At 42.4% G+C, this 17,635-nt stretch overlaps 1 protein-coding gene across 1 annotated transcript in view; it reads right to left on the bottom strand.

Annotated features, from left to right (window-relative positions):
- The window catches only part of SMC1A (structural maintenance of chromosomes 1A), a 1,753,330-nt gene that overhangs the window by 1,225,215 nt on the left and 510,480 nt on the right, over positions 1-17,635 (bottom strand). The gene's annotated exons all lie outside the window — the stretch shown is intronic.

The following is a 17,635-nucleotide window of genomic DNA, read 5'->3' as shown; positions in this document are numbered from 1 at the left end:
TTAATAATAGTTCGGATCGTCTCCATGTCTCTACTGATAGGTAACGGAAAACTAAGAGACCTGTCTGAAGTCACAGTAGAGTTGTTTGTTTTGGGAATAAAACCATACTTCAGGATAGGTTGAAACTTAGTGTGTCTGTTCAATTTTACCTCAGTAGCTATATGTTCAATAAGGTGTCTGGGGTAGCCTTTCTGTAAAAATAATTCACAGAGAAAATCAGACTCCAAGTCAAACAATGCATCTTCGCTGACTATTCTGGATAGCCTAATGAACTGTCCACGCACTACATTTCTTTTCATATAAAAAGGATGTTGGCTAGTGAATTCCAAATAATTATTGCGAAACGTATCTTTCCTGAAAATGTTAGAGACAAGAGATCCTGTACTGGAATCAATAGCAATTTTAGTGTCTAAGAAAGATACAGATAGTCCAGTACCAGATTTAACAAATGTTAAGAACCTAATGCTATTATTAATATCCAGCAGGAATTGTTCAAGTAAATCTGCTGTACTTGTCCATGCAAAAAAAATATCAATAAATCTGAAATACATTTTAGTATACTGAAATCCAGGTAATTTAGTCAAGGTTTCAACTTCCCATTCTGCTAACACTAAGTTAGCATAAGCTGGAGCCATTTTAGTACCCATGGCTACTCCCTTTACTTGTTGGAAAAGTTTGCCATTAAAGTGGAAAAAATTGTTATTAAGAACAATATCCATCAAAACTTGTAGCAAAAGGACTGTGCTTTGATCCACACTGGTGTATTTTCTCAGGTAATTACTAACCATGTGCATTCCTTCTGTATGAGGGATGTTGGTATATAAAGAAACAACATCTAAAGTAACAAAAAAGCAGGAGGAGGTATCCAAATTAGCATGAAACAGTTCATTCAAAAAACCCCAGGAATCTCTGATATAAAAAGGAGTTTTTTGTACAACCGGGTTTAAAATGTTATCCACAAAATCAGAAAGTGTTTCAGTCTTAGTACGCTTATTAGAAATGATCAGTCTAAAAGGTGGGTTAACAGCATTTTTATGTATTTTAGGAATGCCAAAACATTTACCCAAGCATGGGTTCACATTCTGCAAGCCTTGTAAAACTTCCAAAGGGATATAATCATCTTTTTCTAAAGAGTTAAGCCTGCGGTCAATAATATCAAATTGTGAGTTAATGAAATCAAGAGACACTTCCCTATAAAAATCCGGGTTATTTAACTCTGTAAGAATTTTTTGAATATAGTCATTTTGTTCCATTAACACAATTCCTGTACCTTTATCAGCTTTCATTAAATGTGGTACATGTGCCCAGTGCCGACATGTCAAGGTCTGTAGCCACATTAGTCTCAACAATATTGTTTATAAGATTAACAACCATTACAATTGCCAAACTAAAGGCATCATTTATGCTGCTAAGTGTAATTTCTGTAAAGCCTTCTACATAGGCAAGACTAAGCGTAGATTCAAATTCAGAATCTATGAGCATCAGTATGCCATTAGTTGGAAGGATAGTACTAATGCCTTAGCTAGGCATATTATGGAATATGGTGATCACTCCTTTAGTTACATAATATCAGAACATAGGGAACCTGACAGAGGTGGAGCCTGGCAAATCCTCCTGGAGATGGATGAGCTTTCATGGCAAATCAAAACGAGGGCACACATCTTTCCTGGTATAAATGATGTTACATCAATTAAGTGTATTTTGAAGTGGCTGGCTCTTAATAGGTAACTACTCATCTAGTCTGCAGTAAGGAAGGGTAATATGTACCATATCCAACATTTCTTTTTATTTTTATTTATTTATTATTCATTTATTCTTTATCATCATTCATTATTTATTATTCATTATTTATTTTTTATTCGTAATTTTAGATATTAGTATCTGCATTTTATACAAGATCACTGTTAAACAACAGCATAAGCATAAGAAACTATGTGCTTTTGTGCTTTAAATTTGTGTCAAGTTGAGTAAGACTGGTAAAAGCATTTTCTTGTTTAAGGTTGTCATGGTGAAAACTTAATTAGGAAATGCACTACATGCTGATTGGTTATCAATTTTTAAACCATGTATAAATGCTAGAATAGTAACTAGTATTCTGTTTGTCTGAGGAAGGCGAGATACTTATTTTGCTGAAAGCATATATCTTATATACACTTTTAAATCGAACGCTAACGTTTTAACAGGATAATAAATACTTGGATTTTTCAACATACAGAAGAACTTCTCTCATTGTTCCTGGTTCGTTTAACAGTTTTTTGGAAAGGAAAAAAACCTACACAAAGAAGGACAACAAGAGCCTGGGAGTGGGAAAAGTAAACAAAGAAACTGTAGAAGAAAAAATATGCACAGGAAAAAGGAGAAGGATACTGCATGCAGGAAGAGAGGTCAAGAGGAGAAGGAATTGACACCAACTACTTTAACTTATAGGCAGCAAAAAACCTGATTCAGAGTAACAATGACTATTTGTACATAAACCCAAGAAAAAAATATTCAGTAGGGGAAAGAGTAAAAATAAAAAAAAAATTAAAGCTTAAAAATATATCACCTAAACTTAAAAATAAAATATAAAAAATAAGAGAGTGCTTTCAGTAAATGTAGAGAGTATTACCACTGAGGATGATGGAATGGTATGCTAAATGTGATATGGATGCAAGATTCACAACAAGCAAAGAAAGGCTGCAAACAGAAAAGCTGTGGGGTGGAAACATTATATGGAACTTAGGAAGTGAAACTTATTCTGGAGTGGCAGTGTTGTGTAAAAAAAAACAGTATAAATACTAGATATAAGATTGGTAAGAATGGGAAAGTTAAATGTTGAAGATGTGAGGTGGAGAGAGCATGGTTTATAGAATTATATATGCATAAATAACCGACTGTGGTGGTTAACATGAAAACTATTATGCAAGGACTTTGTGATTTAAGGGTAAGATGTAAAAAGAAAGGGAAAAATGTAAAATAGGAAGTAATAAAATGAGGTAAATTAGCTGTGTAGAACTAAAATCAATTTAAGTACAGAAGTGGGGAATTGGATCCGAATTTGATTATTTTGTATTATCGGAAGGTTTGGGAGTAGCAGATGGTGATACAGTTGTGATGGGTTTTTCACACCATTTACTAAAAGGAATGCAGATTATGGAAGAAAAGACATATATTAAAATAAAAGAGGAATTATGGGATGAAAATGGAAGGAGGCATTGCAGTTATGGACGGATCATAATAGCCATGAAAGACTTCTATAAAATTTGGTCTGGGTGGTGTACTGAATGTAAAAAGTATATAAAGTAGTAAAATAATGTAAGAAAGAATGAGGAAGTATGGGAAGATTTATAGAGATATTAGAAAAATTAAATAATACAAGACATTATTATGATACGGAAAACAAATATATAAAAAAATGATACAAAGTTAAGACATTACTGTTTAGACAAATATCTTTTCAAAGGAGAAGGGATGAGGTATCACATATTTGGGTAAAAACTGGAGAAGAGGATATTAATATAATGAGAGAAATGCAACATTTTAAAGGAGTGGTAAAAACAACACAAGAGCAAATTAGGAGTACTGCAGTTCAGCATGCGGAAAATGCGTATAACAGTACAACAATGGGAAATGACAGAATGGAAAGTAAATAAATTTCCAGAACGAGTTAAGGAAGAATTTGAACTAGAAATGACTACTATCAATTTGAATGAATTACTTAGGAGAGTAATCAGGCCCAGATGGTACAGGATATGGAATATACAAGAAATTAATTGACTGGCAGAGATGTTTTATAAATGTACTGAATGAATGGTTGAAGGAAGGGTTTATGAAGAGTCTTGAAGTGGGTTATTGAAACTTTTATGGAAGAAAGATGAGAAGAATTAAATAAAAACTAAAGGCCCATCACACTAAACACAGATTGTAACATTTTTATAGGAATAATACACAAGAATAGGAAGGGAGAAAGGATATGGGATATTGTAGAGAAAGTATAGATGGTATAAAAGGGAAGGTATGTCAAGAATTGTTACTGGTTGAGAGGGAAAGTACAGCTGTGTACACTTACGATAACTGTAGATGTTGACTGCATTCACTGTTGCAGTCATCACCTGTGGGTTATCCCTGCTGTGGTAGCCCTTGGCCGGCCCGAATACCAGACTCAATGTTTTTCTGCGTCGGCTGTTGTTGCTTGCTGCCTGACGTCAGGTCGTCAGTGCTATAAAGCAAGGCAGCCAATGCCATTGCATCAGTTTTTCTTGCCCTAACCAGTCAGAAGCCCAAGGAAATATGGTAAAATAGTCCTGGTGGCTAAAAGCCACAACAAGCTTATGTCTCCCTAAGGAAAGGGAATATCAGGGGGAAGGAGGGAAAAGTACAGTTTTGTACCTACCATAAATGTAGATGTTCGAGTGTTCACCCTGCTGCAGTCATCACACTTGGGTTATCCTGCCATCAGGCGGTCCTGCAGTCGGCCCGAATTCCAAAGTCTTGGTCCGGCGTCAGTTGCTGTCGCTTCCTCCCTGATGTCAGTGCACCAGGGGTATACAAGAGGCATCAGACGCCATTTTCTTCAGCTTTTCTTGCCCCAGATGTCAGGTGCCCCCAAAAGGTAGGCTATATATATATATATATATATATATATATATATATATATACATATGGCTATATAAAATAAAACAAAACCCTTAGGTACAAGCAAATACACCACAGAGGTAGAATAGGATAAAGTGGTAGAGATAAGTTCAGCTAGTTCAGAGGGGATGGAGGGAGAGTAACCTGGACTGCAGCAGTGTGAACACTCGAACATCTACATTTATGGTAGGCACAAAACTGTACTATGTTCATCGTGTTACCCTGCTGCAGTCATCACACTTGGGTTGAATCCCAAAGCTAAGGAGGGGAGGTGGAGTCGAACAGGGTTAGAAGAAGCTAGTAGGCCCTGCAAAACTGCAGTGGCAAAACCAGCTCTAGTCTTAAAGAGGTAAGTGACAGTGTTTGGTGAAGGTGTGCACTGAACTCCAAGTTGCAGCTTCCAGAACATCCTTGGTTGGCACTCCCCTGAGAAAGGCTGCTGATGTAGCTGTAGCCCTGGTGGAGTGGGACCTAATGTTAGCAGGTACTGGTTTCCCATGATGTGTGTAGCAGAAACTTATGCAATGTCCTATCCATTTAGAAATGGTCTGTTTTGAAATAGCTTTTCCTTGTGATCCTATAGCATAGGCTACAAAGAGCTGGTCAGTTTTTCTGAAAGCCTTAGTTTTATCCAAGTAGTAATGTAATTGCCTGTGAATGTCCAAAGAGTGCAGGAGTCTTTCTCCTTTGTTCTGGGGATTTGGGAAGAAGGTGGGCAAGTGAATGGTTTGGTTTAGGGCCACACTGGATACCACCTTTGGCATAAAGGAAGTATTAGTTTGTAGAGAGACTCTGTCTTGATGAAAAGTGAGGAAAGGTTCCACTGCCATTAGTGCCTGTAGCTCTGAGACTCTTCTAGCTGAGGTTATTGCTAGTAGTAGGGCAGTTTTCCATGAAAGAAATTTTAAATCAGTTGAAAAAGCTGGTTCAAAGGGCGGCAGTGTAAGCTTTTCCAGGACAAAGTTGAGATCCCAAGTAGGTGTTGGAGCTCTCCTTGGCGGTCTTAAGTTCTTAGCCCCTCTGAGGTACTGTCTTAGGAGTGGATGTGAAAATAAAGGAGGATCCGTGCTGCAATGAGCTGAAATTGCTGAGGCGTGGATCTTAATAGATGAAAAGGAAAGTCCTCTGTGTAACATCTCAGTTAAATATTGTAGAATCTGAGGAATGTTCGGCTCCAGGGGATTTAGGCCTTTAGTCTGGTTCCAGGCGCAAAATCTTTTCCATTTGTCTGAGTGGGCTTTCCTGGTGCTGGGCCTCCTGGCCTCCAGAATGACATCCATAACAGCTTTGGATAAAGGTGTTGGCTGGTTGTTTAGGTAATTTGCCATGTAACCAGGTTTAAAGTCTTGAGCTGGCTGTGTAGAATCAGATTGTCTCGCTGGGTGTGCAAGGTGAGGAATTTGTGGCAAAATCCATGGTGGGCCATGGGCCATGTTCCTTAAAACTGGATACCAATGTTGGCGTGGTCAGTCTGGTGCAGCGAGAATCATTTGTGGCCTCTCTAATCTGACTTTCAGCAGTACCTTTGCTAGAAGAGGCAGTGGAGGGTAGGCATACACCGTTAATGTTTTCCAACTGAATGAGAGGGCGTCCACTTTCCAACCTAGTGGATGGAAAGTCCTTGTGCAAAATTTTTGAAGTTGGTGGTTGTGGGGGCTTGTAAACAGATCTATGTCTGGGCGTCCCCATTTTTGAGCTATCATTGCAAATACTTGTGGATCTAGTTTCCATTCGTGTGGATCCATGATGTTTCTGCTTAGGTCGTCTGCCAACGTGTTTTTCTTTCCTGGCAGGAATTGTGCTTGTAATTGAACCAGGTAAGACAGTGCAGTGTTCCACAAGGTCATTGCTTGCCTGCACAGAGGGTAGGAATGTGTGCCCCCTTGCTTGTTTATGTACCACATAATTGTGGTGTTGTCTGTCCTTAGTAGTTGTCCTGGGTGTAGAAGGTCCTTGAAAGCTGTTAGGGCATTCTGCACTGCTAGCATTTCTTTTTGATTGATATGCAGGTGTCTCCGATCTGCAGTCCATTTGCCCTGAATGCACTGTCCTGCCATGTGTGCTCCCCATAGTTTGCTTGGCTGTGGGTAAGGTGAAAGGCTGACCCTTGTTGAGGTGACATGCCTGTGCCCACCACAGAAACACCTGTTGAAGACAGGGAATGAGTGGAATCATGGTTTCCAAGCTGTGGCTGTGCTGAGTCCATACACTTTTCAGGTACCATTGTAATTTCCTCATATGCAGTTTTGCTAATGGTATTAGTTGTATGCAAGATGCCATGAATCCCAAGGCCTGCAGAATTTTTCTTGCAGGGAGTTGAGTCTTTGTTGCCATTATTTTGAAACATTGAAACAGCTGTTGTCGTTTGTCTGGCGTGAGATAAGCCATCTGGGCCATTGTATTCAAGCTGGCACCCAGGAATATTATGTTTTGTGAGGGCACTAGTTTTGATTTCTTTTCGTTTACTGTGTACCCTAGGCAACTTAGAAGGTGTTTGACAAATGCCAGATGCTTTAAAGAATGTCTTTGCTTTCTGCTTGAATAAGGCAGTCGTCCAGGTATGGGTATATTTGAATTCCTCTTTGTCTGCAGTATGCAATTACTGGTGCCAGGCATTTTGTGAAGACCCTGGGTGCAGTAGATAAGCCAAAGGGCAGTGCAGAGAATTGATAATGCGTTGAACCTGCAATGAAGCGGAGGTATCTTCTGCAATTTTGTCTGATAGGGACATGCAGGTATGCCTCCTTGAGGTCCAAAGTGACTAGCCAAGCATTCTTGCCCAGCATGGGAAGAAGCTGCTGTAGTGTTAGCATCTTGAATTTTGGCACTTGCAGACAGGTGCTCAGAATTGAAAGATCCAGAATGGGTCTCCATGCTTTGTCCTTTCTTGGAACTAGGAAGAGTCTTGAATAAAATCCTTGTCCTTGCTCCTGTGTAGGTACCTGTTGAATGGCTCATGTTCATGAGAGCTGTAATTTGTTTTTGAGCCTCTGCCCATTGATTTGGTGGCAGGTTTGGCATTCCTTTGATCCTGGGTAGGGTATGAAAGTGGAATCTGTATCCTTGAGAGACCATGTTTAGAACCCATTTGTCTTTTGTGATGATGTGCCAGTTGTCTGCAAAAAATGCTAGTTTTCCTCCCAAGGGTGTTGCCAGGAGAGATTTGCTTGATAGTTTGAGGATAGAGTCATTGTGTCTGCCTTCTGCTAGCTTGGGGCCTGTCTTCTCCTCCTTTCTGGGTAGCAGAACCCCATTGGCGAGGTTTGTAAGGGCCCTGTGACTGACCTCTGCCCCTTGGGCATCTGTATTTGCCCCTCTGATCTGTCTGAAGCTGGAAAGACCATTTTTTTGTTGGCCAATTTTTGCTGAAGCGAGGGGGTCGTACCTGAAAGAAATCCTTAACCGTTTGCATAGATTTAGCCTTATCCTCCATTTTCTTTAAAACCTCTTCTGCTTTGACACCAAATAATACATCTTGTTGTAAAGGTGCATCTAATAATTTTGCTTTAACATGGTCAGGGTGGGTTTGCTCTTTTAACCAAGCATGCCTACAAATGACAGAGCCAGTAACAGCTGCTCTACAGGAAGCTTCCAATGAATCAAAACCGCATTGTAAAGTATGCTTGCCCACCTGTTCAGCTGCATGCAACAGATCCTGCATTTCCTTGAATGCAGGCTATTCTGAATGTGTGCTAATTTTTTGTTTTAACTGAGACATCAGGAATTGTTGATATTTCAACATGTGAAACTGGCAATTTAATTCTCTCGTAGCCAGAGTTGCAGAGGTGTATATTTCCTTTCCCCATCAATCTAGGGCTCTGGAATCTCTTTCAGAGGGCACAGGATTTTTAGCCATAGAAGCTTTTGCTCCCTTAGGACCCTGGGATATGGTTTCTGGGTCAGCTATAGGGCTTTTATAAAGGAATATGTGTGAGTCAGGTACTCTGTACTATCTGCCTGGTTTGGCTGGAGCAGGAGGTAGAGAGTCTGGATTTAAACTAGACTCCAAGGAGACATCATCCACAATATCTAAAACAGGAGGGATAGCAAGAGGTCTGTGCTGGGGTAAAAGGAACTCTCGGAGCCTTTTCTTAGAATCTGAGTAATCATGGCCTTCCCAGTGGAAATGTTCCCTCATGGTATGTAATGTTTCCCCAAAGGAGTAGTCTTCAGGGGAGATGCTGAGGGAATAGAGTCTTCAGCATCAGAATCCTCATAGGGTGGAAAAGTGTGATCATGTTCCTCAGAAGAATCTGAGGAGAGAGAAACCTGGTCAGAGGATGCATAATCCTCCTCTTGTCTTGGTCTTATCAGGAGGGGGATGGGAACCCCTGATAAGGGTAATTAAATCTTCAGCCATCTTAAGCATCTGTTTCTTAGGCATGGGGCCTTGACCTGTAGACTGATGAACAGTTTTCTTAGGTTTTAAAGGAGTTTTAAGCTTAGCATAAGATTTAATGGTGAGTGTAGTCGGTCTGAAGACACCTTCTGCAACCGAAGGTGTTTCCCTCTGCACTGGTGTCCAATTCTGCTCCAGTGTCATAGATGGCTGCGTTGGCCTAGCAGACTCCGCTTGGGAGTCGGCAGCTGTCTGGGGTTCCAGCTCTGTGGTCGTCAGGGGCTGCGTAGGCGCCTCACTGAAAACCGAAGAACTGGCGACAGGCCCAGCTGAGGCCTCGGGGTTTGGCTTATTCCTAGGCTGCCGCTCCTTATCGTTGCGTTTTTTATGAATTGCGGTCGTCGGCTGCTCCGACGGCACGATACAATTAAATTTCCTACCAAAGTAATGCCGTGCGAAGTCAAAACGGCATTTGATAGCGCGTTTATTAAACCTAGCGCAAAACCGACAACCTGTGACGTCGTGGTCTGGGCCTAGGCAAGGAATACAATAGGAATGGAAGTCCTTATGAGGTATTTGCTTCCCACAAGAAATGCAATTGTTAACTTTTTCTGACATCGGACTGAGGCAAGAAAATGTTCCCCAAAGGGGTACTTAGCTTTATTGAAGACTTCGGACTGAAATTCAAATCGAAAATCTCAGGTGTCGGCCGACCGGCACTTGCGAACTGCTTCTGCTTTGGGCACTGCGCGGCAAGAAAGACTGAAGAAAATGGCGTCTGATGCTGCTTATATACCCCTGGCTCACTGACATCAGGGAAGAAGCGACCGCAACAGACACTGGACCAAGACTTTGGAATTCGGGCCAAATGCGGGACCGCCTGACGGCAGGATAACCCAAGTGTGATGACTGCAAAGGGTAACACGATGAACATCCAGGACTGCAACAGTGAATACACTAACATCTACATTTAGTAAGTGTACACAACTGTACTATGTTCTTCGTGTATCACTGTTGCATCACCTGTGGGAGGATTCCCAAAGCTGAGGAGAGGGGTAGAAGGATTAGTTAGAGACCTAGGCATGGGTAAGCATGCCCTGCAGAACTGTAGAGGCAAACCCTGCCCTAACCTTGGAGAAAAGAGGTAGGTGGTAATGCTTTGTAAAGGTATGGATAGAGGTCCGGGTGGCAGCTTCCAATATGTCCCTGGTGGGAACTCCTCTGAAGAATGCTGTGGAAGTGGAGGCTGCCCTAGTGGAATGGGTACAAACAGACTTAGGGGGTGGTTTCCCATGTAATCTGTAGCAGAAATGGATACAGTATGATATCCATTTGGAAATGGTTTGGCTTGGAAATGGGCTTCCCCTCTGCCCCTGGGGCAAAGCTGACAAGAAGTCGGTTTTCCAAGGGTTTAGTACGGTCCAGGTAGTATCTGAGCTGTCTGTTCATGTCTAGTGAGTGCAGAATTCTTTCCCCCTTGTTTTGAGGGTTAGGGAAGAAGGTGGGTGGGTAGATGTATGGCCTGGTTGAGAGTCACATTAGATACCACCTTGGGCATAAAGGAGGGGTTAGTCCTCAGGAAGATCCTGTCTGCATGGAAAATGATGAAAGGCTCAATGGCCATCAGTGCCTCAAGTTCTGAAACTCATCTGGCTGAGGAGATAGCTAGCAGGAAAGCAGTCTTCCAGGAGAGGTATTGCAGTTCTGCTGAAGCAGCAAGTTCGTAGGGTGATGAGGTTAGTTTTTTCAGGTCCCGGGCTGACGTGGATGGCTTTCTGGGAGGTCTGATATTAGTAGCCCCTCTGAGGAATTGTTTAATCAAAGGATGTGAGAACAGGGGCTGGTCTGTGTCAAAATGAGCTGAAATGGCTGAGGCGTGGATTTTAATATAAGAGAAGGGGAGGCCACTACGGACTCCACTAGACAGTCTAGGATAAGAGGGACAGAAGGCTGTGAGGAAACTACAGTTGTGTACCTACCATAAATGTAGATGTTAGAGTGTATTCACTGTTGCAGCCATTACAATTGGGTTATCCTGCTGGCAGGCTACCCACAGTCGGTCTGAATTCCAAAGTCTAGGTCTGGCGTCGGTTGCTGTCGCCTCCTCCCCGACGTCAGTGTGCCAGGGGTATAAAAGATGCAGCAGACGCCATTTTCTTCAGTTTTTCTTGCCCCAGATGTCAGGTGCCCCCAAAAGGGTAGGCTAAAAATATGTCAATAAAGCATGCATGCACCAAGTAACAAGTCTCCTTCATCTACAAGCAAATACACCACATAGGTTTTATAGAATAGAGAAGTACAGATAAGGTCCAGCAAAAATAAGGGGGATGGTGGGTAACCTGGACTGCAACAGTGAATACACTTGAACATCTACATTTATGGTAGGTACACAACTGTACTATGTTCATCGTGTTTCACTGTTGCAGTCATTACAATTGGGTTGAATCCCAAAGCTAAGGTTGGGAGGCTGGAACTAAACAGAATTAGGAGCGGCTATGAGGCCCTGCAGTGGCAAAGCCTGCCCTGGATTTGGAGCAGAGTGGTAAGTGGTAGTGCTTTGTAAAGGTGTGCACTGAACTCCAGTTTGCAGCCTCTAAAATGTCTTTGGTTGGCACTCCTCTGAGAAAGGCTGAAGTGGCTGCTGCTCTGGTTGAATGTGGCTTATGCCCTTAGGCACTGATTTGCCATGTTGAGAATAGCATAAACAAATGCAGTGACCTATACACTTTGAAATAGTCTGCTTTGAGATAGCTTTTCATTGTGATCCTGCAGCATATGCTACCAGTAATTGCTCAGTCTTTCTGAAAGTTTTGGTGCTGTCCAAGTAGAAGCGCAGTTGTCTGTATATGTCCAAAGAATGCAGAAGTTTCTCACCCTTATTCTGTGGGTTTGGATAAAAGGTAGGCAAATTAATAGTTTGGTTGAGGGCCACACTGGACACCACCTTAGGCATAAATGTGGGGTTTGTCCTTAGACAAACCCTATCTGGATGGAAAATTATAAAAGGTTCCACAGCCATGAGTGCCTGTAGCTCTGAGACGTACTGCTAGGAGCAGAGCGGTTTTCCATGATAAACATTTTATATCAGCTGTAGCGGCTGGCTCAAAAGGAGGCAGAGTGAGTTTTTCCAAGACATAATTGAGGTCCCATGCAGGTATTGGTGATCTCCTTGGAGGCCGTAAGTTTTTGGCTCCTCTGAGGTACTGACTTAATAAAGGATGAGAAAGAATAGGTGGCTCTGTATTGTAATGAGCTGAAATGGCAGAGGCATGAATCTTAATTGATGAAAAGGATAGGCCTTTGTCCAGCATCTCAGTTAAGTATTGCAAAATCTGAGGGATATTTGGAACAATCATGTCAATTCCTTGAGCCTGGTTCCAAGCACAGAATCTCTTCCATTTTTCTGCATAAGATTTTCTGGTACTAGGCCTCCTGGCCTCCAAGATACCATCCATCACCACTTTAGAGAGAGGTGTGTTTTGAAAAGCTACATTATTCGCCATGCTGCCAGATTTAAGGTCCTGAGTTGGCTGTGCAGGATCTGATTGTTTTGATGCGCCAGTAAGTGAGGAATTTGAGGTAATGTCCACGCTGGGCATTGAGACAAGCTCTTTAGGATTGGGTACCAGTGCTGGCGTGGCCAGTCTGGGGCAATCAGCATCACTTTTGGCTTCTCTTGTCTGACCTTTAGGAGCACCTTGGGGAGGAGAGGCAGTGGAGGAAAGGCATATACTGTAAGGTTTTTCCAGCTGAATGATAGAGCATCCACTTTCCATGCTTGCTTGTGATAAGTCCTTGTGCAGAATCCCTGTAGTTGGCAGCTGTGAGGGGAGGCAAATAGATTATGTCTGGGCATCCTGCTGCTGTCGCCTCTTCCCAGACGGCAGTGCACCAGGGGTATAAAAGATGCAACCGACGCAATTTTCTTCAGTTTTTCTTGCCCCAGATGTCATCTACAAGCAAATACACCACATAGGTTGTATAGAATAGAGAAGTACAGATAAGTCCCAGCAATGAAAGGGGGATGGTGGGAGGGTAACCTGGACTGCTACAGTGAATACACTCGAACATCTACATTTATGGTAGGTACACAACTGTACTATGTTCGTTGTATTTCACTGTTGCAGTCATTACACTTGGGTTGAATCCCAAAGCTGAGGTTTGGTGGCTGGACCTAAATAGAATTAGGAGTGGCTATGAGGCCCTGCAGAACTGCAGTGGCAAAGCCTCCTCTGGATTTAGAGTAAAGAGGTAAGTGGTAGTGCTTTGTAAAAGTGTGCACTGAAGTCCAAGTTGCAGCCTCGAATATGTCCTTGGTTGGTACTCCTGTGAGGAAGGCTGCTGAAGTGGCTGCTGCTCTGGCTGAATGTGGCCTAATGCCCTTAGGCACTGATTTGCCATGTTGTGAATAGCAGAAACGAATGCAGTGGCCTATCCATTTAGAAAGTCTGCTTTGAGATAGCTTTTCCTTGCGATCCTGCAGCATATGCCAATAAAAGTTGCTCAGTCTTTCTGAAAGCTTTAGTTTTGTCCAAGTAGAAGCATAGCTGTCTGTGTATGTCCAAAGAATGCAGAAGTTTCTCCCCCTTATTCTGTGGGTTTGGATAAAAGGTAGGCAAATGAATGGTTTGGTTAAGAGCCACACTGGACACTACCTTAGGCATAAATGTTGGGTTTGTCCTCAGAGAAACCCTGTCCGGATGGAAAATTATAAAAGGTTCCACAGCCATTAGTGCCTGTAACTCTGAAACTCTTCCTGCTGAAGTTATTGCTATCAGAGGGAAGAGGGTTTTTTGCAGTAGAAGCCTTAAACCCCTTGGGACCCTGAGAAATAGTTTCTGGGTCAGCAGCAGGGTTTTTATAAAGACATTTATGTGAATCTGGAACCCTGTAGTATCTGTCTGGTTTAACAGGAGCTGGCGGTACGGAGTCTGGAGAAAGGCCGGACTCTGAAAATACATCATCTACTATGTCTAGCACAGGGGGAATAGCAAGAAGCCTATGCTGAGGAAGTAAAAGAAAATCTCTAAGCCTTTTCTTTGATTCTGAGTAATCTTGGCTCTCCCAGTGAAAATGCTCCCTCATGGTATGCAGGGTTTCCCCAAAAGAATAATCCTCAGGAGAAGAGGCTGAAGGAAAGGATTCTTCAGCATCAGAATCCTGATAGGGAGGAAGAGAGTATTCCTGTACAGAAGAGAAGTCAGAGGAAATGGAAATCTGATCTGAAGAGTCATAGTCTGTCTCTTGCCTAGGCCTCTTGTCAGGAGGGGGATGGGAACCCCTGATCAAGGTAATAAGGTCTTCAGCCATTTTCAGCATCTGTTTCTTAGGCATGGAAGTTTGTCCTGGAGAATGCTGTACTTGTTTCATTGTCTTTAAAGCTGCTGTAGTCTTTGCTTTTGAAGCGGAAGTAGGGTTTACATATAGCTGTGTAGGTCTGAAAACACCCTCAGAAGCTGATGCCTGCGCAGCGGCTCCAGACCCATCTGAGGGAATGATTTCCGAGTGTCCAATACCTTGAGTATCCAGAGGCCTAGCTGGCTCCACGTGGGAGTCGTCAGCGGCCTGTGGCTCTGAGGTAGCGGGTGTCAGGGGCTGCGAAAGCGCCTCACTGAGAACTGGCAAACCGGCGACTGGCTTAGCGGATGCCTCGTCGTCGGTTTTGGATCTCGGATGCCTGTCCTTCTCTTTTTCCTTGCGTTTTTTAGAAATTCCGGTAATTGAATTTTCGGCCAAAGTAATAAGCAAAATCAAACAGACGCTTAATAGTGCGTTTGTTGAATCTAGCACAAAACCGACAGCTACCAACATTATGATCAGGGCCTAGGCAAGGAATACAGTAAGAATGATAATCCTTATGAGGTATTTGCTTCCCACAAGATATACAATTGTTAACTTTTTCTGACATCGGTCTGGAGCAAGAAAAAAGTTTCCCCGACGGGGTACTTAGCTTTAATGAAGACTTCGGATCTGAAATTGCGAAATGCTTTTGCTTCGGGCACCGCACGGCAAGAAAGACTGAAGAAAATGGCGTCGGCTGTATCTTTTATACCCCTGGCACACTGACGTCAGGGAAGAGACAACAGCAACCGACGCCGGACCTAGACTTTGGAATTCTGGCCGACTGTGGGTAGCCTGCCAGCAGGATAACCCAAGAGTAATTATTGCAACAGTGAAACACGAACATCAACCTGTCTGCACATACAGCAAGACAAGAGCAGCAAGCTTCTGTACACAAAGAGCATGGATACATTTTTGTACACTCACTTGCAGTGAGGGTTTGTATCAATAATTGTCACCATAAATGCCTTCGTGCATTGGATATGTTATACTTCTATGCATACACACATGCATTCACATGTCTATCCATATATATTTAAATGTACATGTGCAAATTATATATATATATATATATATACATATATATACATATATATATACACACACACACACATATATACACACTCACACACTTATGCATGCGCACACAAGTACATATATCTAGAAGATACATACATATATATATATACATATATATATATATATATATATATATATATATATATATATGGGTCTACTTAATTTGCCCTAACTTCCGAGTGACCGACACTTCATTTGACCGAGAAGTATTATTGGCAAATAAATGGGATATGCCCCCTTCCTCGCTGTACTGCAACCCTGGAGTTAGAATATATAGTTGGGGGGTGTGGGGGGCAAAGCCCCCCACTTACTTTTGTTTTACTAAGCAATATTAAAGCAAAACTAAACAATATAATATGAAATTAAGTGGGGGGCTGTGCCCCCCACACCCCCCAACTATATGAGGTATGAGGTTTTGACCAAGTGGCTACTGCACAAATATTATCAATGGGAAGTCTGGCAGAAAAGGCAGATGATGTAGAAACTGCTCTGGTTGAGTGAGCTTTAATCTTATGTTGCAAAGGTACATTGGCAGCTGAATAGACAAAGGTGATACAATCAGATAACCATTTAGACAGTTGTTTTAGCCACTGGTCTCCCCTTCACGGAGTCTGAAAATGAAACAAAAAGCTGACCCGATTTTCTGAAATCTTTTGCTCTATCCAAATAAAATCTGAGCTGTCTGCGAACATCAATTTGTGCAGCATATACTCTAAATTGTTAGAATGGTTGGGAAAGAAGACTGGCAAATCAATAACTTGGGTTGAGATTGGTTTCAATGCAAACTTTGGGCAAGAATGAGGGATTTGTTCTAAGTGAGAGACTGTCAGCATGGAATTCCAAAAAGGGAGGCTTGATGGATAAAGCCTGAATCTCTGACACTCTGCAGGCAGAAGTAATAGCCACCAGAAAGATGGTCTAACAAAGCAAAAATTTGAGATCACAAGATGAAGCTGGTTCAAATGGGAGAAGAATTATGCGGGAAAGCATAAAATTTAGATTTCATGGAGAACAGGGAGATTTCACAGGTGGTCTAATATGAAAAGTCCCTTTTAAAAAGGCTTTGGATAACTTGTGAGACATGATGTTCAATCCTTCAAATCCAAGATGAAACTCAGAAATACCAGCCAGTTGAACCCGAACAGTTGCTGCTGCAGCTCCTTTGTTAAAAATCATAGTCAAGAACTCTAAAATGGAAGCCACATGGGCTTGGTAAGGATCAATATTATTTTTAGAGGCTCATATAGAAATTTTTTTCCATTTGCTAAGATATAGCTTCCTAGTAGAAGACTTATGAAAAGACAAAAGGATCTGTTTTGTCTCACTGGAGAGATTATGGAACCTGGCTATGATGGGAACTGGAGCAGCCAAGCTATCAGTTTCATGGACTGCAGAGAAGGATGAAGATTCCCTGACGGGTGTGTCAGAAGGCCTGGAACTGGGTCCAGAATAAAAGGATCCTCTAAAAGATGAAGTCGAATGAAGGGGAACCAAATCTGACGAGGCTAATGAGGGGCTATTAGAATGATGGTCCTTCCCAGGGTTTTTGCTTTCTGTAGAACCTTTGGTATCAACGGGATTGGTGGAAATGCACAGAAGAGACCCAGAGGCCAACCATGTACGAGTGCGTTCCTTGGGGCTTCTCCCAGAGAGGGAAATCAAGCCAAAGTAGCTTCTGCATTTCGTGTTCATGTGACTGGCGAAACTGTCACAGCAAGGCTGGCCTCACCTGCAGAATATCCTGTCTGCTATTTCTTTCTTGAGGGACTACTCATGGGGCAACAACATTGCCCTGCTCAGTTTGTCTGCTATCATGTTGGATTTCCCCGGGATGTGCTTTAGCAACAGAAAGCACTGGGTGGAAACAGCCCACTGCCAAACTCTGAGAGCCTTGCGACAAAGGGGGTAAGACCTGGTTCCTCCTTGTTTGTTCAAATACCAGACCACCGACGTTGTCTGTCTGAATCGCAATAGTACTCAGAGGAAGTCCTGCAAGTACTGCAGTGCCAAAAGTACTGCGCTCATCCTCCAGGACATTGATATGCAGATGTGTCTCTTGAACGGTCCATGTGCCTTGGGCAGTCTTTCCCTGAAAATGCCCCCCCCCCCACCTTATTAAGGAAGTGGCCATGGTCACTGAGACCACAAGAGGGGGTAGCACAAATGGGCATCCTATTGTGACATGAAGTGAGGTCAACCACCATTGAAGGTCCTTTTTGCAAAGAATTTGTGATAATTTTAGTGCAAATCATGGGGAGCTCT

This window comes from Protopterus annectens, chromosome 1.part0, assembly GCF_019279795.1.
Source record: "Protopterus annectens isolate FY-2018-M chromosome 1.part0, PAN1.0, whole genome shotgun sequence".
NCBI lineage: Eukaryota > Metazoa > Chordata > Ceratodontiformes > Protopteridae > Protopterus > Protopterus annectens.
Note: the sequence above shows the minus strand (reverse complement) of the source record. Positions and strands in the feature narration are given on the sequence as shown.